Source organism: Neopelma chrysocephalum, unplaced genomic scaffold (assembly GCF_003984885.1).
Source record: "Neopelma chrysocephalum unplaced genomic scaffold, ASM398488v2 Primary Assembly neopelma1_60, whole genome shotgun sequence".
Lineage (NCBI taxonomy): Eukaryota > Metazoa > Chordata > Aves > Passeriformes > Pipridae > Neopelma > Neopelma chrysocephalum.
This window is the reverse complement of record NW_020897715.1, coordinates 12,372,768-12,398,272: the sequence shown is the minus strand read 5'-3', so window position 1 is coordinate 12,398,272 and position 25,505 is coordinate 12,372,768. Positions and strand designations below refer to the sequence as shown.

Here is a 25,505-nt window from a genome sequence, read left to right as displayed (position 1 = left end):
AAGTGAACTCTTGTTTTAGATAGGGATGGATAATCTTAAGCTTTGAGACCTGTGGATAGTGCTGTAACATGCATGTGGGTAGCAACTGTAAATCAACTTTTTGGGTTTTATTTGTCTTGCATATAACTTTTCTTTTCTCACAGAAGTAGCCTGTAGTTATCCCAAAAGAACTTGCACATCATTAAGTACCTAACACCAAAAATTCACAGAAACTGCTATGTTATGTCTGCTCCAGAAAATGATGTACTTTATCATTTATCTTCATATTTTGAAACAGGGGTGTGACCGAGTTGACTTTTAGCAGTATGGTAAACTGGTGCTTTTGTTCCCTGATGGTTGACTCCAAAAGTACAGCTTTAATTTAGGATGTAAAAAGCTTGTAGCCTACTTGACTGTGAAGTTCTAATTAAAGATTGCATCAGATGTGAACTGACACTTGTTTATTTCCAGTCGGTCTCCTAATACAAGAAGTCTTGGATGTCTGATGCAATGTTGACTCCTAAGATTATTGACATTCATTTAAATGTAGAAACTATTTACTGCTTACTGCTTTTGGTTTTGTTGTTTTGTTTTTTTTTTTCAAGAAATAAGACAGGAAAAATAAAAGAGAGAATCCTGTTATGGAGACCTTCAGCATTGTCACATTTTGATACTTTGAGCCCAGAGTATTGTTTATAGAAACAGCAGTTTGGAAGAGTAATGCCCCATAAATTCTCTTCATTATAAACCTGTTTCGTACCTTTTTTAAACTGTGGACACTAGATGCTTGCATGAGCTGGATGTGGCGCCTGAACAGCCAATCCCAGTTTTCATGACTGACAATAGCTGTGTTGCACCAGATAGCCATCAACAGCTCACTCACAGTTTGCCTCCATAAGCCCATATCTGAGAATCCCCAGAGAATTTGTATGGTATGTTGCAACTTTACTATAGGAATCACCAGGAATTTCAGGTTGAAACTCATTTACTTACTCAGCTGGATGGATGGGTGATGTATAGCTCGATATTTATATGGGATTTTTCTTAGACATGATTTTCATCTCTTGCTTGGTGCCTGCCCACAAATGGTCTACTGCAGCTAGTGAGACTTTCATTTAGCTGTTGTGGTAGTACCTTTGTTTCTGAAACAGAAAGCTTAAAGGTATACAGGCATTTATGATTCTAATATCTGTGATGTTATCACAGTGTGGTAAAAACAAATGTCGATTCATTCCAAGACTACAACTGAGAGTACTTAAAGTCATATTTGTATCCTGATTCTTACCAGTATTTTGTTGGCTTCAAGACAACTCAACAAATGGAACAGTAGGACAGCAAAATACCTGTTAATATAAAGTTATCTTTATTCCAACTTCTGTTTATTTTGTTGAGTTCTTTTGTTGCATACTATCAAATGGTTTCACAATGTGACCTCTGATTTTGAAACAAAACAAATTAAACATTAGTTAGTACTGATTAGTGCAATGTTAACATTGATTCTTTATTTACTCAAAAATCAGGAAATTAACGTTCCTCTGACAAACTTAATTATGTCTAATTGCACAGATATTACAAAGGGGATCCTTCATTATATAATCATAGATAATCCTGGTAGCAATACCAAATAAAACAGTCCTAGCTAATAATTGCAAAGAAAGTAATAGAAAAAGATCCCTTTGACCATAAAATAGTATCTGACTTGGGGTCATTACAAAACCTGACTGAAGAGTAACATTGAAGTTGGTACACTTTGTTTCTATTATATCATTTTGAAAATATTATGTCACCTTGTTCTGTATGTTCTAGTTCTGTAATGAAAGACACTTTTGTTCAAATACAGGCAAAATAAAAGGCTTGTTTGTCTATAGGATACCGAAGCTCATTTTTATCAGACTTAGACCACCACTAACCTCACTAGATCTTCCAATTTTTGACAGGTCTGATTGAAAGAAAGGCTTGTGTAAAATAAGACCTGAGGCTTAATTTTCAGTTAATACAACTTTTTGCTTTTAATTTTTTGGCTTTAAATAATAAACTCTCTCATCTTTTCCTTACAAAATGAATTTCAATTAATATTTCAGGAAAAGAAATGCACTCTAAATGTGTCCTTTAAAACAGCTGAGCAAACCGTGTTCACCTTATAAAAAATATTCTCCTTTAGGCTAAAACTAAAAGACTAATTGGAACCAGTCTTGCCTAGTTTTTCTAATGGAACTTAGCTTATATAAAGTTTAAAAAAAATAAAAAAATCAGACCTTGACATTCCTTTTCTTTATTACATCTAGTGTATCTTATTTTTTATTCTTCAGAAACATCTTTTATTAGATGTTTCAAAGCTGATGAATCCTGCCCACATAGACACAAAAATAATCCCCCTCAGGTGGTCTACACATACTCAAGTTTTGTGAAAGTGAAACTTTTATATATAATTTTGGTGGCATTACTGCTAGTAAAATGGTTACATCCTTCGTAGTGTTTCCTGTGCATTTGATACAGAGGTCAGTGGTTACATTTATTATTGGAGTGGGCTTCTGAGGCTATCAAGGATAAACCTTTGCTTGATGTTTTACTCGCTTCTATTTCTTTACTGCATAGTCTCATAATATTTATCTTGCCCCACAACAGAATCAGGCACTTTTTTATACTCACAGGTCGGAACCAGTTGGCCTAAATGCCCCCAAGTCCCTGCACTTTATGTTTTCTATTAGCTGGCAGTGGGATTTGAGGGGCATATATCCAGAAACGCTAAATGTGGGGATTTAGCAGGAATTTGGGCCAACTGGCACTGGGTCCTAGAGTGAAATTTTGGGGTGAACTGCTTCAAAGTGAGACACAAGCTAAGAGGTCTGAGCAAAAGTCCAGCCTTTTAAGTAACTTACAACTTCAGTCTGCCTAGTAAATGCATTGGTTCACCCTTGCCTAGAATACATGAAGAAAAATCTCATAGAGGAACTTTCTCACAATGACTGTATTTGAGAAAAATTATCCTACATCCACTGAAGGGATGTCATGGTGAAGTATTAGATGAATAATGGCGCTTAGTGTTGCCCCTTTCAAATATTCCAGCATTATTGTAAATGCTGAGATTTATTTTTATTTTTTGGTCATATAGGCTTAGCTTTGAGAAAATAAGTAAAGAAATCTCTAGTTTTAGTTATTGCATAAAAAAGCTTAAAAAGTACTTCTGATCATAATAGAGATTAAAAAAATCCCTGGCTTTTAAGATAATCATGTAACTTTTAGAGCCTACTGAAGAGTTTTTGACTGTTAGAAGTTTCAATACTGTTTGTCTCTTTTCTGTAGAGGAGTTTTTTTGTCCACTTCATTTATAGTCAATCAAATAAAAGTATGAAATTTCTGTCTTTGTACATCTGATGTACATAGATTGCATTTTTGTTATTATTTTTCCAGGAGTGGCTATTCATTTGGGGACAGTACTCTCAGATGTGATATTCTAAACTAGGAAATAATTACCTCTTGAAGGAGTAGCACCTTTGAAAATGCTGACATAAATATTTTCCAGGTAGAATAGATTCATGCTGATAGGCTTATGAAAATATTCAGTTGCACCCAAAGGGTAAAATAACAGCTTCCAAAATATTGCTAGTGATGCGTCTCACTTTTTTTCCCATCTAGATCAAATCTTTATTCACGATAAACTTAGTGCATTTCAACTGCTACAACAATAAGTAGAGTTGCAGAAGTTTGGTTTGGTTTGTTGGCTATTTTTCCCCTACTGTTTAAAGAGGGTAAAAGTAGAAGCGTTGGGCACCTTGAGCTTCAGAATTTTCACTGCAGTTCATGTCATAGCCAGCAATCATTATGACAGCAATCAAATCCTCTGCACGCTCCTTAACTTTCAGGGACAAAAATAGAAATCTCTTATAGTCATCCTAGTTATCTGGTAGAAGAGAGTGATGAATGTGCATCTTGACTCGTTTGTTGCCAAAGCTCCTTTCAGATGGTAAAACTATTTTTTACAATTTGTTGTCCAGTTTGGGATGTATTCAGTATGGATTTGCATAAGTAAATAATCAAATTTCTAGTCCTTAAATGTTGACTGAACTGCAACGTGACTCTTTATAAAGAAATTAGAGATAACCTTTGGGAACCATATAGTTATACAACAGAGGGTGCACCATACAATGCAGTAGGCTATGTAACAAGATCCAACTTCATTGTAACTCCACAGCTTGCACGAGGGCCTTGCACGTTAGCTCAACAGCTAAATTGGTCACAAATGGCCTGCTGATGCAAATAAAGGTAATATCCCAGCACTGTGTAAGTGGGGAGGATGAACACACATATAGCCAAGGCCACATGTAACTGCACCTCAAGCGTTAAATAATTGCAACACAATCTACACACTCAGGACAGAAAGCTGAACACATGAACATCCCAAGTGCATGTGCATGTATGTATGAGAACTTTTTGTACGGTTTTGGTTTTTGAATTGGAAAGTGATATGCTGGTACAATACTGGTCTTCTGGACTTGAAGAGGACTCTCATCCCTGTAGGTGGTGATTGATATACACCAGTGTTGATGAGTATAGAAGCAAGGGATTGGCCCTGCTGGGACAAAATTTATTATGTTGCCAGATCTCACTGTCACAATTTACTGATGTAGCAGTAATACTTACCCAACACAGTACTAGAGCAATGCAGTACTCTTGTATCTGACATGGGATGATTATGCAACAGAAACACCATTTTGCAGCCTTTGTGCAAGGTGGCCTAAGGGCTGTAAGGGAACAGTCATTGTGCAAAGTGTTCCTTTACTTAAGTGCAGGTCGTGTCATCATAAAGGAAAGTGGGCATTTATAGTACTTGGTACATACTATTGCAGACAGATTTACACAAAACTATTGAAACTGTTGGAGACATATCCGCTTTGCATCTGAATTATTATTCAGGACATTCTGAGATTAAAAATACCAAAACAAACAAGATTAGAAAAGCCAGTTCTGGTTCAGTAAGTGCGTCCCAGTCTTGCCAATCAATTGGGCTGTCTGAGAGACTGATCCATAAAGGCAACATAGCCTGAACTTCTGATTAGGAAAGGCTGACATTCCAATCTCACTCCTATTCTCAACAGAGTGATTAACTCTTTCCTTTTATTTTTTACTATCTGTAAAATGAGAATGACAGTAGTTTTTTGCCAAAGGAAGTTGCGAGATTTGATTTGTTAATGATTATGTGAACCTGAACTACAGAATGATGGATCACAGTTGCTAAAGAAAAGTATTACTTATTTGGAGGTCTGGCAGTAAGTAGTGGCTGCTGAGGTGGGAGAACAATTGAGATTCTTTGCATATTGAAAGGCACCAGAAGTACACTGTATTTCTCCCTTTCTATCCTCAACATCATCACCAGTAAATTTGCAGGGATAAAGAGCTTTGTGTGGTCCTTCTACATTTTTTGCTGGCCCCTGCTGATGGAAATCAAATGTACTGTCCTCCTGTAATCTTCAGGTTTAAAAAACCTATTTTTAATCACTTCATACAGGTATCTAATTTGAATCAGCCTGCCACGCTGCGGGACTCTTGTGCTTTTTTAATTGGCATCTTTCTCATTACATTTGCACAAAGTTGCAGAGACACTGCAGGACACCAGTAGAGACATCTGAATCACCAATCCTGTTGGGCTGGCAACATGATGGTGTGATATACCAGGGGAGTCTAGGAGATCTGCATATGTGGTTAAGGGACTAAGTGAAAGCAATCAAGTTCAGACATGTTGCTGTGAGTGTTTCTAGGCCCTGCCTATACCATCTGAAACAGAATTGTGACAGAAATTTGCCTGGGATTTTTAACAGCAGTATGCTGTTAAACCAGCCTGGTTTCTAAGAACAGTTCCTGGGATTCTGGAAAAATGGAGCTCCCTGAAGGTATTAATGGAACTGTCGTAAGGCAGGTATGTGAAGTACATAAAAAACAGTGCGTTAGCCCACCACAGGGATGGGCAAGGTATCCAACCAGTTTAGGAAGTCAGTCCCACTTAAATTTCTTCAGAATTTGAAAATCAACCCTTAGATATCTGCTAAGACGCTAGGTTTTAGTTGGGTGTTTTTTCAAAGGCAGTAGCTCTTAGCCTCTGACATGGTTATATGATGCCGTGACTCCTTTTCCAGTTTTGGTTTGCCAGCAAGATATGTCTAAACTCAGCATGTTGCTGCACCTGGGGACATAAAAAGGAGAGGAGAGGTGCAGTATCGAATTATTTGGCACCAAAGCACCTTCCTTCCCTTTAAGTCCACCATCCAGAATTTTGTAATTTGCAGCAAAGTCTTTCACAGTTCTGGTAGGCAGTTTGGTTTTCCCTACTTCCCCTTACTACTGAAAATCAGTGTGTTCATAGGACTCTGCAGCTTCCTGGGAGAACTGTAGGTGGGTGCCCCTGCTGCACCAAGCACCAGAATTTTTCACCTGTCTTTATGGTGCTAGTATTTTTTTCATTCTTTTTAAGGCTTTGCTAGAGGGGTTGGGGCTCCTTTGCCTTCCTAATGGCAGTCACTAGAGACTAACTGAACTGAGAAGACAAGTTTGCAGAAAAAGAAAACCGGGAGTATCATCTACTGGGTAGACCAGCATTGCCTGTTCTTGCATTCAGGATGGATAGTGCAGCCTTTTACTAAGACAGCTCTGAGCCCTCTGTTCCAACCTCTTTCTTTTGGGGTGACCCCATGTGTGGCATAACCAAAATTTGGTGCCTCTGCCACGGGAGAGATACAATCCTGGGCACATGACAAGAATTTACTTGCCTGTGCTGTTGCATGGCCAAGTGTAGACCAGCCATGTGACTGCCATGCAGGGCCTCACTGTCACATGGCAGGTCTGTGTCCTCTCCTATGACAGAGCTGAAAGCTGCCAGCAGTTACATGTCCTCTTTCCTCTTCCTGCAAGTGATCCAAGTGTTCATCCGTCGACCTCCTCACATAATGGGGAGGAAGAACTGTAGGCCCACAGGACTGTGGTGTGATGGCAAGCAGGCTTTCACTGAGCATTTTGAATCAAGCAAATGGGCAGCTTTTTGTTGGCAAAACATTAAATCAGGGTTCTCTATTCAAATTGCACCATTCAGGATTTTTTTTTCAGCCATTGATGGTTAGGATCTAAATCTAAGAAAGATCTTCAGGCAAGGAACTAGTTGTGCAGATCACATCTTGTGGTTTTTTTCATTCAGGTTTGATATATATTTGGATTTTATAAAGATTATAGCTAATTTGATTAATTTTGCCAAAACTAGCTAAGTTGGAATCTACTTCATATTCGCTATCCAACAATCTCGAGGTTTGAAAGTGTTTGGTTTAGTTCTATAGTTCTACAAGTACATAAACCTATGTGACTTTGGAAGGGATGGGTTTGGGTTCCAGTTTGAGTCTGGCTCTAAGCATTGTTGTAACAGGATGGAACTGGACTCAGTTCTAGCATTCTTACTGAGATTCAGGCCTCCTCAAAATATCAGCCTGTGATCCTTGTTCACATACATATATGACATTTCCAGAAACTTAAAGAAAGTAAGGATCTAGGTGCCCCTCAACTTACAGGTTTTGGATCGGGATCATTTGCAAATCTGAACATTTTTCAAACTTAAGTGTTTCCAACTCAGTCCTCAGATTTCAACCTGAATGTCTTAAATTTGAAGGGTTGAAGTCTGTATTTTAACTGAACTTGGTACATTTTGAATATCTCTTCAGACTTGTATGCGTAAGGTTGTAGGTGTAAGGTCGGTAGGACCAAGGAATTCATGTTAGCTTGGGGTCAAATATTGCAGAGTACTAAGAGCTTCTCACATCTGATATCCTTATTTTGGTGTAGAATTAGTTGTTAAATTTTAAATTCAGAGGCTATTCCATTATTTGAATTGAATTATAAGTGTATAAAAACTTGTGATTTTCATCAGCTGGCTTGGATACAGGTCCCCTTGATAAAGTATTTATATTTTTCCCATAATACTTGCCATCGTAAAACTCTGAGAGATGCCAAGCTGAGATGGGAAGACTCTTCACATATTTACAGTACCATCTACGCATGGAACTACAGTTGAATCTGTTTTACAGATGGAAAAACTGAGGCAGTGAGTGCTCAATTGGTACTTACACAGCCAGATCAAGTTACCACAGTTAGAAGCAAAGCCTACAAATGCCCCTTCTGCTTTCCTGACCTGACATACCCTTCAATAAGGTGATTATGGTCATAAAATGCAGAGAAGAAAATATGTAATATGACTATATTTTTGCAGTGTATATTTGGAGTAACTTGTAGAGCAACCTCTACATATACCAGGTGTGTACGTAGCTAAATATTACAGAAGGAGTTGAACTAAGTCACCTATTAGAGCTTTTTACTCTTTATATTTTACCCTAAGGTAAGAAAATCTGTCTTTTGATGAAAACACTAATGAAAATTAACATTTTGAAATAAATTACTTAATCCTTCTGTATTTACTGTACATCTGGATGAAAACAGAATGTTTATAAGCGAAATACGAAAATGTGTAGCATCTACCAGTGAGCAAAACTAATCACATTCACCAGTCACCAGGCTGGTTAATATTATAAAGACTCTGTGAATCATGAATATCCAGCCAGCCTGAGGGTACAAATCCATGAATCTGGGGAGTTTACCTGTCTCTCTTAGTCAGCAGGCTATCCCTTTTCCATCACTACAATTTAGGCATATATTGCCTAATAATAAATGTGATAATAAAAATGTATTTTGGGAAGCAGGATGTTGTTGTAATAGAGCTTAGATCAAAAGTGAGATTCATTTTACTTAATTTAGCCAACTACCAGCTATCTGCCTAGCCTAATCTAGTTGTGTAGGCTCTCTCCTCAGTAGGGAGAGAGGGAAAAAAGCTGGGATGAATTACTTTTGGGAGGTGACTGTCTCTCCACTGACAATAGAGGGAGCCTACACAACTGGCTTAGACAGGACACTTAACTTTTAGGTGGGTATGAGTTACTCCAGGCTAATTCTGTTTTGCTCCAGTAGATTTGGGTCCTCATCTGTTTTTCCACTGATTTACAGCATAAACTTGGGAATATCACTTAATGTTTTTTTTTTCCATGGACTCAGTTTCTCCATCTAAAAAATACCCCGTAGCTAAAGTTCTTGGAGAACCTTTGCAAAGGATGAAATGTTGGTGCAAAATGTTGTTTTCCTTCTCTTGCTACTTTCACGTGCCTGTAGTTGTCATTAAAATCAACAGAATTTTTGTGACAGCATAGGTTTACGTGTGATAAGAGGCAGGGCTGAGTGAAAATTATTTTAGAAGCAGTCTATATCTTCAGATGTGACAGAATATTGCAAAAATAAAAATCTAGTAACTGGTTGCATGTATTGATTTTCCCATCTTTGCTTCCCCTTCACACCTTCCCTCTACCCCCCCGCCCCCCCCCCCCAGCAAAAATATATAGGGAGTAGGGAGAACATTCTTCAAATTAGACCTGTATTTTAAATAACCTTGGCCTGTTTGCAACTGGGAAAATGTTTTTTTACTTGAGAGATTTATTTCTGTCCTTGTAACACCATGTACTATATGCATTGCACCTGTTCAGACATAAGCACAGCACATTATTATAGCTGTAGGGGTAGAAGCTTCCCAATATATATTTTTGAAAGGAGGGAATGCTGGGGAGAATAGCCCTCTCTTTTCAATTGTTTACCGAGCAGTCTCTTAGGAAGACTTCTTCCTCATCAAGATCAATTTTCCCTGCTCCCCTATTGTCTGGGGAAACCTATCTTCAGGAGCGTCTTTCTTGAAAGATCTCATGACTTTAAAATCATCAGTGGGCTTTGTGTAGTCTGCCTGTCAAAAGAGATATGTTTACACCTTCCCTGCATGTGTTAGAGCTATAAGGTTACGGAGCAGAATGGCTGAGACGTTTCAGCGCTTCATGCTAATATGCACAAAAAAATGTATTTATGATAATCATATGGACTGTCTGAAACAATGCATTCCAACATCCTGTAACATAAATAAGAAAGGTGGAGCCAGCCGGCACCAAACTGTTTATTTGTCAGCAATCCTGCTCAGCCCCGTATACCTTTTCTACGCTGCCTCAGCCTGGCAGTATTGAACCTGTTGCTGCATTAGCCGAGTTGTATTTTGCTAGATAGGGGAAGGAGGGTTGTCTGCTGTCTGGTAGGAGGGCTTTGTCTGTGTGCGCCTTTCTCTCTCTCCCTCTCTCGCTCTCCCTGTCTCTCGCACTCTCGCTCGCTCTCGCTCGCTCTCTCTCGCTCGCTCTCCCTTTCCCGTCTCTGTGGTTTGTAAGGTAGGTTGCAGTGTGTGTATATACACAACATCAAGAGCAGGAAAATGGACTCATTAGGGAGGCAGGCAGTCATTACCACTCACACTGTACTTCCAGGGAGACAGCGACTATGAGGAGACAAACTGAGGACTGGGGAACAAGGTAGGCCAGTCAACTTTTATAAAAAATGAAAGAATAAAGCCTATACTCTCCTTAAACCACCAGCACTTCTTTATTTCCCCCCCCTACCCCCCCTCGATTTTTAATTTAGAGATGTAAGTTTGCCAGACCTATTTGCTAGCTTAAAATTCGGAACATCTATAGAAGGCCTTACCCTCTACAAATGTTTCCCCCCCTCCCCCCCACTTATTTAAGGGTGTGCCCCCTTATGATTCACTTTAATTACTTTTTTTTTTAATCACGAAGGAAACAAATACGTTTGTTTTCCAACACTAGTTCCAAGTAAATCAATATCTTTCACTCTTGTAAAACAACCCTCTCCGTATGTTTGTGGGTCTCTCTGCTTTTTCTTTTCTGTTTATGCAGTTCCATCTGTCCGTCCATATATCATGTTCTCCTTATTTACTGCTAAATGGGGTTTTATTAGTATTTGCCAATGACTTTTAACTGTAATGCCGGTGACCGGGGTTAACGGTGACTCTCGTTCTTTGTTTTCTATATATATGCACACTGTAAGTTTAAAGTCCATGCTTGGCATACTGTAAATAAAAGCAAAAAAAAGAGAAAGCAGGTTCCACTTCTCCTGATAGGATTTTTATTCAGAGATTTTGCTGTTTATCTGTTTTGGTGTGGGGGCGGAGGGGGTTAATTTTGGTTATTGTACATGTACTTTTTCCTCCTGGATATTTTTAACATCTATTTTTCATTATTAGTGCTTTTCCAGTTTCCTTTACTAGGAAGAAAGGAGACGTATATTCTAACTTTTATGTTGCTGATCTAATGTAGCATTATGGAGGCATCACTGGGTTAATAAGAATTCAAACTTTCTAAGAGGGAGTTTGTATCCTTGGCTGCCCCCCACCCTCCCACTTTATGCATGGTTATGCTTGTGTTTCCGTGTGTACTGACGGGGAAGGGGGGGGGAAGGGAATAGATATTTTTTACAGTGGTGGCAAATTATGAAATCTATCGAGCCATTTTGTCCAGAAATAGTAACTATTTATTTACCATTTTTCATTCCACAAATATGCTGCTTATTTGTAATTTCAAACATTGAAGCTTTTCTCTGAATTAATTTTTTTCTTCTTTTTTCTTCTTTTTTTTTTTTCTGGGGAGGGATTTGTGATGCATTTCATAGCCCATTTAGCATTGTCGAGTTTTTGGAGCCCAGATTTATCATGGGTTCTAAAGGCTGCTTAAACTGATCCATTTGAAATGGTCTTTTTATCTGAGCGCTTGTCATTTCTGTTGGAGAGTAAAACTGCTACTCTGCTGGTAACAAAAAAAAAAAAAAAGAAAGAAGGGATAGTGGAAGCGAGTTACATAAAATGTTCTGGAGAATCGTAAGTAATTATATAAAATGGACGCTGATCGGTGGAGATCTCTCAACAGTAACAGTCACCTTTTTTAATAGAAAATTATTTATTTAATAGCAAGAGGCAGACTTCTTAAAAACATGCATTAGGCCTTCCTTTTAGCACAAAGAAGTCTATAATGCAATATTCCTAACCCACCTGAGACTGCCTAGGAGATTCTCCAAAACCTTCAAATCCTTTGAAATGTTTCTTAAAAATCCATTATTTTGCGGCCAGAAAGAACTTTTGCTGCCAACAGGTTTTTTTGGTGTTGTTTGGGGTTTTTTTAGCTGTCCTTTAACTTACCAGTCCCCAGTTTCAACAGAAGTGCCTCCTCGCTGAACAAACTAAGTTAATTGAAATCCAAAGCAGCAGATCTATTCACTGGCACTACAACTACAGAAACTACTTGCTCCATTTTATTAGCAGCTTTATTTCCAGAACATAAGCGAAACTTTTCAAGGTTTTATATATCAGTGTGCCAAGAATTGGTGGCTCATCTCTTAGCTGGGGAATGACATTCATTATTTACTATTTTTTTTCCTCCTTCTTTTTATTCAAGCTTCTAAATTAATATTTTGTTGATTGACTTTAAGTGTGTTTATTGCTTCAAATGATCTGTTAACTGCAGCAAGGTGTTTCCTCCCCTCCTAAAGTTTGAACCTTAAGCTTTGAAACTCGCATTGGTCGTAGAGGGGATGCTGAAGTTATGCCAAAAATGTAGGGGTCTTAAAGGTGGAGTTGCTGATCCCTCTAAGTGGTGGTCAGCCTCGAGTGAGGCAGCAGGAGTGTTAGCAGCCACCCTCCTCATGGGATGGGTGGTGGGTTTTCAGGCACCTGTCATTTTCTCCTGAACCAGTGCAGGTGTACGTTCCTCAACCGCCCAGGGTTTTTTTTGTAGGAAAGCACATGGACCTGTTCTGAGGATTCTTGCATGTACATTTAGCAGAAGCCCAGACTCATCTTAACATTTTTGAAAAACTTGAAAACTGACTACAAGAAATCTCTTGATTTTATGAAAACTCCAGGCAAGAAGAATTTAAGCAGAGAAAGTGAGTCAGAGTGATAGAAACATTTTTCATTACCCAGTAAGATCTTGTTTTAATATTAAAACCTTTTTCACTAGGAGGCTGTAATTTTCTTCGAACCCCAAGTATATTCTAGCCAAAAAAAAAAAAAAAATCTTAGCCCCTTTCAATAGCACAAAGTCCGTTTGCAATCTGGATACAGCAGCAAAGGGTAAAGTATGCCTAAGTAAACTTAAATCCAGCATATGGAATGTTCAAACCTGTTGGCCAGGGGCGTAGGACCGAGTTTGGCGTGTGCAGGGCAGTGCGGGGTGCCCTGGGTTCCCCTGCTCGCAACCCGGGCAGCTGTGTGGGGCAGAGCCCGCGGTGTTGATTGGGTCACACTGTGCTTTATTTTAGTGTTGGAGCAGACAGTTATCTAACACACCCACATGAGGAAGTGCTCTGGAGCAGTTATTTCATGGTTTGCCATGCCCTGTAGCTAGAGTAATTTTGGGCTGACTGGCATGTGTATATGCCTCTTTCACTCCTGTGAGACGAAAAGCAGTGCTATTGGGGTTTTTGTGTGTATGTTTTTGTGGTGGTTTTTTTTTTTAATAGGACCAAAAATGGGATATAAGACAGTTAAATCCAAATACCAAACAAATACCAAGTCAAATTATTTTTAATAGTAGAAGATTTTTCTTTTCTCTTAAAGCAGGAAAAAATATCAATCTTGTTTATTTTGATAAAGACAGTTGTAGCAATTTCCTGCGTTGAATATATCATTATTATAAATATTACTCACAGTTTTCCTATTTTCGCATTTTCTTCATAGGCCCAGCTTATTCATAAGGGAAAACAGCTGCAGAATATTAAAAAAAATGTAATATTATTTATATAAAACTTTGATGTAAATAGGGAACAGTGTCCCCTGCTAGAGAATTCTGTGGGATGGCTTACAAATCCCATACAAGAGAGATTACAGTCTTAGATAAATTGTTATTTAAATCGTTTCAAGAAAACCCTGTTCATTTTTGCAGACCATAGGAGGTTTTAAGCAGAATAATTTGAATAGGAGTTCTGTTTAGAAATTGGTGGCATGCTGTGGCCTTATAGATTTCAGTTGGTTTCACTCCTGTCTGTTTTTATAGGACTTTTTTGCACTGCATTCTCTATGGTGAAGAGTTTCTACTGAAAGACATTCATAAATGTTAATGGAAATTTAAAGACTGAAATTTAACTTCAAGTTACTTAGATTTTTTTTTTAGCAAAACTTTTAGAAAATCCAAATACTTTATTAATGTTTTTTTGTTTGTGTGGGGTTTTTTAATGAAACAATGCACTGGAAATAGTTACTTTTAAAGAATAACTTGTTCCTTCTGTAGGGTCTGGCATTCACACTGTGCTGCAGAGGGAAAATGATGGCAAATCAAAGTGAAACGGGCTTCACTGTTCTTGTTCGTTTGGCCCAAGAAAATTCAGAAAGTAAACAAACAGTATCGACTGTGAAAAATAACTTGGATTTTAATAATCCATTTATGCAAGTAATCCAGGTTTCTTTTGGTGAAGAGAAGTGTTTGACCATGCACCAAATTTTGAGATATTTTTGTAATATCTGTACAGCTTTAACTTGTGGAGGTTTTCACAGATGTATTAAACTTTCAGTGAGGAGTGAATAAAGGTAAAGGCTTTTGTCCAGGTAGTTTTTGCTTTGATAGTGTTGCCTGTATTCTCGGTTATAATTTATCATAAAAGTTAATATTTAGTTCTAACTGCAATGATCCAGTTCTCCTCTAATAGGAAACTGGCACTTCAAAATGATTGCTGCTTATGTCTTTTATGTTTTCTTACATTTTTGTACTTAATCCTTCAGTGCCAGCGAGTACTATGACGGCATTTTGACCGCCCGGCGCTGGCGGGAGTTCTGTTTGCAGACAAGTCTTGTAAAATGGGCACCAGAAGCACAGGGACATGTGCCATCTCCATCTTCCATAGCTGCTGGGGCAGCCAGGGCTTCCGGTGCCACGGGGCAGGTTGCTACACATCCCAGAGGTTTGAAAGAAGGAAGAAGTTCAGCTTTTACCATGTGCAGTGAAGGCTCTGTATCTTGAAGTAGTTAAAATACAGGAGTGGGAAATCAAGCTAATGGGACAAAGCTGTCTTTAAAGAAAAAATACTGTTTCTCTGACACCTGGGTTTTGGCCTTGATGAAATGAGTGTGGAGAGTCCCAGCCTGTTTGCAATGGGGCAGATGTTCGCCTCGCAGAAAAGCGGGCTGCTGACTGCGTTGGCACTAGGTGGCACTACGGGAAGAAAGGCCATGGACTATGCCAGAACAAAGGCTGAAATCCTTTCATGCCAAGAATGGTCTCATCCCATCAGCGACAACTTGCCCCACCAGCCCCATGGAGGGCATATTTGCAGTCTGTGCTGTACTTGTTGTTATCAGGTACCTCGACATCTTTTATGGCAGACAGGTATTCTAGCAGAAACCAGTCCTACCTAATTCAAACACTGTCAGCGTCTTTAGGACTTCATTCTTCAATACCTCATGTCATAATCCTTTCCTTGTGCTTTTCTGAAGTGGATGGACACATATCACTAGGTAACTTTTTATGGCCAGTTTGCACAAGTGTAAATGACAGTACAAGGGATGAACCAAAACCCGTAGAGTCTTCCAGAAGGTTTGAGCTACTATCAAACTAGTGGTTATAAAAGTCTGTATTTAAACCAGTTGGTAACTACAGCAAAGAAGAAAGGAAACCTGAATAGGCAATGCTTCCGACCCTCTGCAGAGCACCTGGTGGGAAATCCTTTGCAGGACAGACTTGGTGCCATTCTCTAAGACACACCTGTAGATGACCTCCTACTGTTACACTTTCCTAGTGAATTTATCTTGGGATTGTGGTAGAGCTAAAAATGCAGGCAAGTGTAGTGTGTCATTTGATTCTGAGGTAAATACAGCATGGGAATTACTGATTTCTTTTTTTTCCTTTTTTTTTCCTCTCAACTAAAAGAAGAGCTTTCTAATATTTTGCTTCTAAAATCGTCAATAGCTGTGTGATCAATCCCTTGCGGACACAAGAAGTAGGACTGGGAAAGTTGCCTTATGGACTTCAGAATTGTCCTTTCAGCTGACTGAAAGTTAATTATTGATTTCTCTTTCCTCCCTAGAGATCCATATGCCTTTCTTTCTGACTAGAAAGTTAGTGGTCACAGTGCAGGAATTTGAGAACAATCATCGTGTGGCAACACCAGATTTCATGGGCAGAATGTCAGGAACTGGTAAGATGGAGGTTGACATGGGGAGAGAGTGAAGAAAGACAAGTAGGTAAAAGCATATGTCCATTGTTTTTTTTATGTGGGGTAGATGTGGAGCCTGTTATTCTCCATGGCTTTGGCTCCTAAACTCCTAACAATTTGATAGCTAAGTGAGTCACAGGCATTAGTGAAAGAGGAATGCTGAGAATAAAAACAAAACAACAACAAAAAAAACAACAACAAAAAAATCTCATTGTTTAGGCACAAACACAAGAAAACCATGTTTAATTGCTGATGTGCTCCCTCTGCTGGTTCTCTAAAACTAACGAATGCTATTCCCAGGAGACTGGGCCACACCCTCTGGGACACTGCCTAAATTGTGCCTAAATGAATGGCTTTGAGCTCTCTTGCAACTAGCAGTATTATCAGCAAAAGAAGTCTTCTGATGAAGTGCGTTAAAGATTTGTATACCAGGCGTGACTGCTGAGAGGTCCTGAAATGTTCAATCCTGTAATTCAGCCTTTTTTGTTTCTAGTCTTACTTATACTTGATAAGTGTTCCTTTTTCTATCATTTCCCAAAGTTTGTATTTTCCATTTTGCTGTGGCTGCTTCTAGGATTTTTCCCATCTTAAGGAGTTTTATCTGATATCCTCATTGATGCTTTTAGTTTCAATTTTAGTGCATGTAGTATCTGAAGAAGCCCTGATGTAGCTTAAGGTTTGGCAGCTTCCAGTTCTTTCTGTCACTGTCAGTTAAATCTACTTGTCAGCTTTATACTGTTGTGCCCACTTCATCCTGTCCTTTGGCTTGAATACCAGCTGTCTTTTCAGGATACTCTTGAACATCCTTCCTCGTTGTGATGAATCTGTATTTCTTTTCCAAGCGTAGACTGAACTGTTTAATATGTTCCCTATGCAGCACATTTCCCCAGTAGATAAGTTAATAAAATCCAGCATTTTGCACTTTCCTACTATGAAAAAAGGTCTAAGTCCTGGATAAGATTGAGTATTGGAGACAAAAAAACTGAAGAAAGTTGTATTAATTTCCATAGAATATTTGCAATGTATGGAAGATTTCTGACAGAGTGATAATATAATAAAAGATTGTCCTGTGTTTCCTGTATTTTCCACCTATGTGGACTGTCTTGATAAAGAGCCCCATCTTCCAGCCGTTGACACATCAGTGGGAATCAGCTGTGCAGGCTGTTGCAGGACTGGGCTCAAGTTTTCCATGTAGAGTAGTGAAAAGTTTCCTTTCTGCAAGTCTCATGTTTCCCATCTAGGTGACTGCTTATTAAATCTTTATCCAGTAGGGACAATAAACTAAACAGCCTGGTGGGTAGCTAATTGTCTGGAGTGACTCAAGCCACGTATAAATCTCATTTGTACTCAGTACGTTGACTCTCTCTGGCCTCATTGCTCTTTCTAGTATTCATTTATTTTGAGACGGCTGGAATATAATGCAAAGAAAAGAATCCCTGGTTCTTCTTTCTCAGAGTCTCGGAGGATACTTGTAGACTGATGCTACGTTATTTCCCTTTCATAGGCCCTGCAGTTTAGGAGCCCATCCTCCTGAAACAGTGCGGGGTACTGGCCCCCATGTGGGCAGTCGCAGCAGAGATAGCACTGAGACCTCATCACCCTCCTCTCACCAGGTCCCTGGACACAAGGAAATGTAGCAGTGGCTGGCATCTCTGTGATAGCTTGCCATCCTGCTGTACCTGCTTTGGGGATAAATAGAGAATACAGCGCCTGGGGCTACCAATCTGGCACCTTTTGCTGGTGCTAAACTAATACAAGTGATGAGAAGCGACATGAGTTCCCGGCGAAGGCCCAGCCTGTCCTGGCTCATGGGTGAACTGTTTGAAGTCCAAGCCGTGTTTTGTAATTTCCAGCATTTCATAAAAAGCTGCTTTTATTTTCCTATCCAAATGACGGCCAAGTTTTGAAACCTTCAAAGCTTGCTCCAATTGGATAGAATAAGTGTTTTTAAGATGGCGACATTTCCTAAATGAACTGGTTCCTTCTGTGCTATACCAACTTCAAATAATTTATCCACTAAGTCAGTCAGGCTTGTCCTGAAAGATTTCACTGCTGTGAAAGCAGCTGCTCCTGAATGAGATTAAAAGCCAGTTGTGCTTTTACTGTACAGTCGGCTGTGCAGAACTTTGTGCTGGACAACAGAACGCTCAGTTATTTTTCCCTGGTGGTGGACATTTCTGGTTCTGGAATTAAATTGCTTTTTCTTCCAATCTCCAAGTCGCGTTTTAGATGGGAATGGATCTCATTCCAACTCTTTCTTAATACTTTTGTAGACAATTCTTTTTTCAACCTGTTTACAGAGATCTTAAATATTTTTGTCAGCACAAAGTCATGGTGCAGTATTAGAGGCTGTAATCAAATTGCAGTGCAGTCTCTGCTATATCCAAGGTACCGGTAAGGATAACCAGGGGAAGCAGGATTCGCAGTTTGTTTCTAGTTTTCTGTGTTACTTTCAACAAGTCACTTTATTTCTCAGTGTCTCAGTTACTTGTCTTTGGGACAGGGATAATGATGTTTATCAGTTTCTGAGAGCAGTTAGGAGGCATTAGTTATAGCTATACTAGTGAGTTTTGTCCTTCCCTCTTGGGTTTGTGCCTTGTTATCACCCTGAAGTGCATTGCAGCCTTTTCCTTTAATCTGTCGGCTTTGTTTTAGCCTCCCCATGAAGTTTTTGAATACTTGTGGTCTTTCTCTGGCACGTCAGACTGGAACTGATACCTGAAGTCTTGGGGTTTGGGTTTTTGTTTTGCTTTGTTTAGTTTTGTTTTTGAAAGAGTTTTTAGCACATGGAAATTAAGAGCTAGCCTTGTCTTAGGTAGTTTGGATGACAGTAACTGTTCTGCCCTGATCATGCAGGCTGTATTATGTTGGAACTCAGGTGAATTTTGCATATGTTTTAAGCCACATACTTTCACTGCATTTAGCCCTCTGCTGTCTTGACCAGACTGCTATTAATAACTGAGCTAGCTCAGTTAAAGCTTTCTCTATGGTGGGGTGAGAGTCCTCTTGTCTAGATCACATCCATGTCCAGCCCTGTGATAATTTATTCTGCTCCCAAAATTAATTTAATTTTCATTCCACATCTTTTTCAGGTGAAAAAAGTTGAAAACAAAAAGGAAGTGAGCTAAAATGCACTTTTCTGGAGTTTTCTGGTTAAGTCTGGTTATGCAGTAACACAGTTTAGTAGACTGTAGGCTGTTTTAAAGAGTTATTAAAATCTGGAGTAATGTTACTGTGGAACATTGGCTTCAGTGTCGTAGAAGGACACAAATGGAGCATTTAGGAGGAAGATTTGTGAAGAATGTGAGCAGCTAGAAGAAATAAAAGCTGAGACGCAGGCAGGGGGCAGAGCTGTTCAAAGAAAATGAGGACAAAAAGTCTGAACTTCATGCAAAAAGAGGGGCTAACTTGGTACCACTGGCAAGAGAGGGAGAAAATTGTAGCAGCAAGATTCTGTGTGAGTAGGACCGGAGTGGGGTGGGACGAGGCCACAGCCCTTTCCTTTTTCCTCATGAGCAGTGAGCTGGAATAATCATCATACAATAATCATCTTCAGAGGACTGTGCTCTTGGGATAAGAAGTTCCACGTGAAATTTCTGAATGTCTGTGTCTCTGCTAAAATGTTTATGGGTCATAGTTTGCCCTACGTTACATTTCTATAAAAACGAACCACTTCCATGAAGTTTAGAAAAAATAACATTGAAGCAGGAGCTGAATTTAGCTTTGTATTTCTAGCCTACTGGTGCAGCTGGCATACGTCTCAAGCAGTAAAGATGATGCATGGTACTCCATAAGTGATTTGTGACCAGGAGACAGTTTTCTTTAGGACAGTGCTGCTGAATTTGACCTCATTTTTGCTGTGTTAGATACTGTCTCCCCTGTGGCAGCATACATAGGTGTATTAATAAATTTCTTACCAGATCTCTCCTTGAAATCTCAGCTTATGGAACTGATGAAAAAGCTTGCTTTTACGAGGTGTTGTTGATTATTCTCATAATGCCCAGGCAAAGCCTGCAAAGAATTTAATGTACAAAAAGTTGCCTTTTTTTTTTCTCCATCTGCAAAGGTTTAATCCTGAGACTTTGAGTGATTTTTTTTGTTGTTTTTTATTGTTTTATTTTGCTTTGTTCTCATTAATCAAAAAAGAGAGGCGCCAGTTCTGTCTAAGTCTTTCCCAGGCTTTTTTAGATACAGGACTGACACATGCACTTCAAAACAGAGAACAGTTATCAGCAGGAGAAGGGAATGCTCACAAAAGGTTCCAGGACAGTTTAGCCATAGATAGCTGCTGATATGAATAAATAGCACTTTGCATTTCTGAAGAAACTTATTCAAATATCTTACAGTATTTAATGAAAGTAGTTAATTTAGTTTTGCTTAATTCCAGTAGCTAAATCAACATTATTATTTCCAATTTTTAATCAGAAACAATTGAGGCACAGAGAGAAGAAGGAAGTGAGGCCTTTCTTTCTTCCTTCCTCAACATACAAATGCAAATAGGAGCAGGAAAAGTAAAGACCATGTTCCATGGACAAAGGAAGCTCAGATGATTCTTGGCTATATTAAAGACTGGGGTTTTTTTTAAACACCATTGTGGTATTGTAACACATATGCAACTTCTTTGCCATTAAAGTCTTACTTCTGCTTTCGGAATGAGATATAAAAACCATACAGTAACTAGAAATTGATGCCAAATACATTTAACATACCAACACATCAACAAAGTCTTTAATAGCAGAATTTTTTAAGACAACAAAATCTTTTTGGTGTTTTGTTTGCTTATTATTTATAATTACTCTCTTAACTCAGTTAATGTAACTTCAGGTTTTTCATTTTCCCCCAGTTGGATTTCTCTCAGCTGGATATATCGCAATGAGCTCCAGTGTTAGCTTTGTCCAAGAAGTAGATGTTTGAAAACTTGACCAGTCTGTCCCCTCTTTTTGTACAGTAATAATCATAGGGGAAAGTTATACCTGGCTGAAATACATAATAGCATTGCTTGATTAATTAAATAGTCATCAAGAGAAGACTGGAGCTTCCTATCACGTAAAAAGACAAATGTACCTTCAAATAATTACATTGTTCTGAACTTCTTGTATGGATGTCTGCTGTATGTGCAATGGCTATTAACCTCTAAGAACTGCAATATGTAAAGAAGAACATAGCCCCTAAGGGTTCTTTGGACACAGGCATTTAAAGAGGGTTGTTACTTCTCTGTTTAAACTTGTCAGTGGAAGAAAAGCCTATGCAAGTAATGATAGGAGCCTGCAAGTATTGGATCTGGGCAGAACACAGGTGTATTGCTGCTGAGGCATCTGTCAGAGAGTGAACAGTAGGAGGAACTCGATTGTACGTTCAACCTGAAAACTGTACAATGAGTAGCTGCATTTAGCTTGAGAATGACATTCTCAAGATCTGGAGATCTCAGTTCTTGAAAACTTGCAAACAAGTTTTGGGTTTGTACTGCTTTCACTTCCCAAGAGCCAGTTTTAATGTCTGTTGATGCTTAGAAGACCAGATTGGAAGGACAGCAACAGAAAGTTTTATTAGGCAGCACAATTAATACTTTCTTCTTTGAGAGCCAAATTCATCTAGTGTAGTATGTTTACAAAAGAAAAGGCTGGAATGCACAATAAGGTTTTCCTTTATCAGAGACATATGGACTCACCATCACTGGATATATTTGTGAGACACTGTAACAAAGAACACTCCTCAGGCTTGTCTCACATTTCAAGGGTTGAAGGGCAAACCAGATGAACGTCCCTCCTAAAAACTGGATGAACTAGCTTTTTCATATGCAATTTCCAATTTCAGTAATCTCCAAGAAGCTTATAAAAGCCAGGATGGAGTCAGTAAAACCTCATCTTATTAACCTCCAAAAGGACACAAAGGGGTTTGGATCTCAAGGCTGGTCTGGATGCCAAGTGCACCTCCTAAGTACTCTCATACTGTCTCAGCCTGCTGTAACTTTTGGCAGACACAATATAGTAAGGTTCACAAAGCAGATGAATACAGTAGATGGAGACAGGTTTACTGGGGTAACTCCCACCTGTGAAAGGCAGGTCAAGCTTCTTTGTACAGGAAGGGCAGTAAATGTCTTTCCCTCCTCTACACCCCCTAAGAAAAGTTTTTTCCCCTATCCTCCCTTCATATGTACATGACCAGTTTTGGAGATTGAATGGTCTCTGAGATTCATTTGTCTCTGCTGATAAGCATATGTCCTTTGAGAGATCCTCAAGCCAGTTGTATTTGAGTCCTCTTACTATTTAGGACCCTTGTGTCCATTTTATGTGCAAAATTCAGACACAGGGAAGCTCTACAGAGGTTCCTTGTTGCATAGTTGCCTCTACGTGTTGTTGTGGTTGTAAAAACTGGCAACTTTTTTCTGTCATTAAGTATCTTCACTGTTATGCATTTACTTAAAAAAAAGAGTTTCTGGGTTTATTTTTTAACTCACTGAGGTACAACTTCTGCTATATTTAATTAGAATGCTTGTAGTCTTCAAAACTTAAAAGCAGTGCTTTATAGGATACACCATTCTTCTTTCTGGGTGCCATAAACCATTACATATCTGTATGAGTTTTGGGGAAAGATGGATTAAAGACTCAACAACTATGTAGGCATTAAGTCAGCAAATCTATTGGATACTTATTTCTTAGCCATTTTATCGAACTCATGTCTTCGTGTGGCCTTTCCTTGGTTTTTCATGGGCATCACTGATGTGTTTAGTGGGAAATTCTCCATGGTTGTTCTGTTTTCCTAAGTTTCAAATGTGCCTATAGATCAGTGATGTGGGAACACAGCAGAGAGTTTGAAATGTGGAAGAATAACAGTCCATGGATTTCTCCGAGCTTTCTGGGAAGCTTGAGCAAATGAGCTGAACTTCTGGGTGAATCACTGTTAACCAGAATTGGTGAGGCTCCATGCCTTGTCAGAGAGAATCTTGCTTCCTCTCAGAGCACTTCTTTGGGTAAAGGCCAGGAAGGAAGTAATTCTGCATGATTCTAGAGAGACTTTAATGGTCTGTGCTCTGTTTTTTAGGAAATATGCAGGAAAAAGCCTACTTTGTCATATGCATAAAACTGTAAAGCTTCAAATCTTTATTGCTCTTTGCTTATTTTATAAATACTTTATCTGTATCAAAGCCTGTATATTTAACCTTAACTAAAGAAGCACAGTAAGCTGAGCAAATGGAGTGGTGTTCAATTTGCTTACTTATTTTCTGCCTCAGCAGGTCATGTACCTCTTCTTGTGGCAGAAGGGGCCATATGCCATGGTTCCTGCTCTGCAGTGTAACCAGATCTGTTCTGTGTGCACAGTAAAACTGAGCTGGGCAGAATTCGGTCAAGGTGCACCAAGCTTACCCCTTGTGTGCAATAGAACTAATAATGTCCATGCTCAGGAGCTCCAAAGCTTCCTGGAATCACTGGATTTACTAAGAATGCACCATAACTGATTTGGATGTTTGAAATACAACCAATATACCCCAAGGTTGCTTGACTGAATTCATGATAGTTTTCTCAGCAGCTGTGCTGGGTTTGTATGGGAGTGGGTCCTTCTGGATAAGCAGCATTAGGAGAAGGTCATGAGTCAGATAAATACAAATCAAGGGTCCCAAGTACAGTCTGCAGACATGGAATTTATTCGTTTTAAAATTCAGGTACTATTTCTAATGACCTTAGATAGGGCATGTGTAAGAACAGAAAAGTGACAAATGTAAATAAGAGGACATTTTGGGTCTGCTGTAGACCTTCTTACTGGTCTGGTTACTTCACCTCTCTGCTCTTCTGTTCCCTAGCAGTAAAATGGAGTGATGGGAGAAACTTCAGCATACCTTGAAGCTTCATGAACATTTTGTGAAGTGCTCTAATATCTTTAGGTAATAGGCTGGGGATAACACAGTCATTATTGCCACATTTACCTTCTCTTGATCTGAGAAGAGGGAGTAGGAAATGCAAACACTCGTGTTACCATGAGAAATTAAGATTTGCTAATTTCAAAAATTTTCCCAATAAAGAAGCCTTTCATGCCATCTGGAAATTTCTCCAGAAAGCCATCTTCCTTAGCTTTGATTGTTTTCCTCCTTATAGCATTTTGCTTGATCATGTCATCAATGGAAGAATACAGAAGTGAAACAAAGGGTAGTAGTTCTAAAAGGCAAATTTTGACGCTCCTAAACCTTGTATCCTACTGATGTCAGTGTAAGTTTTAATTCCAGTTGAGGGTTGCAGTTCCTCTCAGAGCTGCATAAGATGAGCAGACATGGGTATTTGGGTAGAGAGGAAAGTAACCAGCAAATATCCACCTGGGCTCTGCAAATGACCCAGTTGAGAGGCTGATCCCCCAGGGAAGAAGAAACATGGCATTGGCGTGATGTTTATATCTTAACCCCTAGTAGAGAGAAGGGTTCAGGAGGATGAGATTTGGAAGAAGGATAGAGGTGAATCTAAATTAGATGGAAACAAAGGGTGAAAAAGAAGAGGAAGGTGCAGTTCCGTAGCAATGCCTGTATTCCTGTGTTGGTTCTGGAGTTTGTGGTGGAGCTGAGTGTCACCAGCAGCACTGCTGCATATAGTATGCTCAGTATAAATAGAATCCATAAATAGTTTTGTAAAGAGTCAGGATTTTGCTTGTGAAGTAAATCTTATGGTGACTCTTGCCTCTGCCATTTCTTTCCTTACCTTGTTGGTGGGCTAAAGTTAATATTGCTTAGCCCAGATTCACATATATGAATATGCTTTCATCTCTTTCTCTGTTGCTTTGTTTATCTGTCTCTGTCTATCTCTCTGTGCGCCTGCTGCTTGTCTGCCTGCCAGTTTTTTCTTTGTCTCTATCACTTCATCATTGAACCCATCTGTGTAGAAAATGGGATATTTGGCTGTCTTGTATTTTTTTTATTATTTTTTATTATTATTATTTGTGTCATTTTGTTCCCTCAGACTTACGAGGATAAAACTCGCACTCCTGGGGGTGCCAGGCATTTTAGATCTTGCATTTAGGAGGAGCCGTGATGCTTTTTGCGTCTGTTTGTCTGTCCATCTGTCTGCTGGTCTATAATAAGCTGTGCAGCGAGACAGCAGCTTACTATCTGTGTGTGTGAAATTAGCTAATTGGTGTTAGCAGCAATATTTTCACATGTTTTATAAGCAAAGTGCAGCAAGGTATATAAATGTAGATATGATCCAGAGACACACACACATACACACGCGCGCGCGCAAGCCTGTCGCTGCTCATGCATAGACGCTCAGAAGTAATTAATGTTAATAAGATTTTAATGTGCTTGTGAGATCATAATGAGGAGAAATGAATGCTCTGATTAGAAAAAGGTAACTGTGTGTGTGTTTTGGCTTAGAACAAGATTTCTCCTCTTTTTTATAAATCACAATTTCAGAACATGTTTGTGATTGCATCAATCGGTTTTT

General features: G+C 39.0%; 1 protein-coding gene across 9 annotated transcripts in view; it reads left to right on the top strand.

Moving 5' to 3' along the window:
- The window catches only part of ZBTB20 (zinc finger and BTB domain containing 20), a 503,503-nt gene that overhangs the window by 18,335 nt on the left and 459,663 nt on the right, over window positions 1-25,505 (top strand). For 4 of the 9 annotated variants that reach the window (XM_027681149.1, XM_027681146.1, XM_027681148.1 and 1 more), the window contains exon 1: window positions 10,081-10,397. The exons of 3 other annotated variants lie outside the window; for them this stretch is intronic. The gene's annotated coding sequence lies outside the window, so the exon portion shown is untranslated. Of the gene's footprint in view, window positions 1-10,080; window positions 10,398-25,505 lie in introns of those variants that run through there. 2 more of the 9 variants (XM_027681150.1, XM_027681151.1) reach the window with 2 other exon arrangements.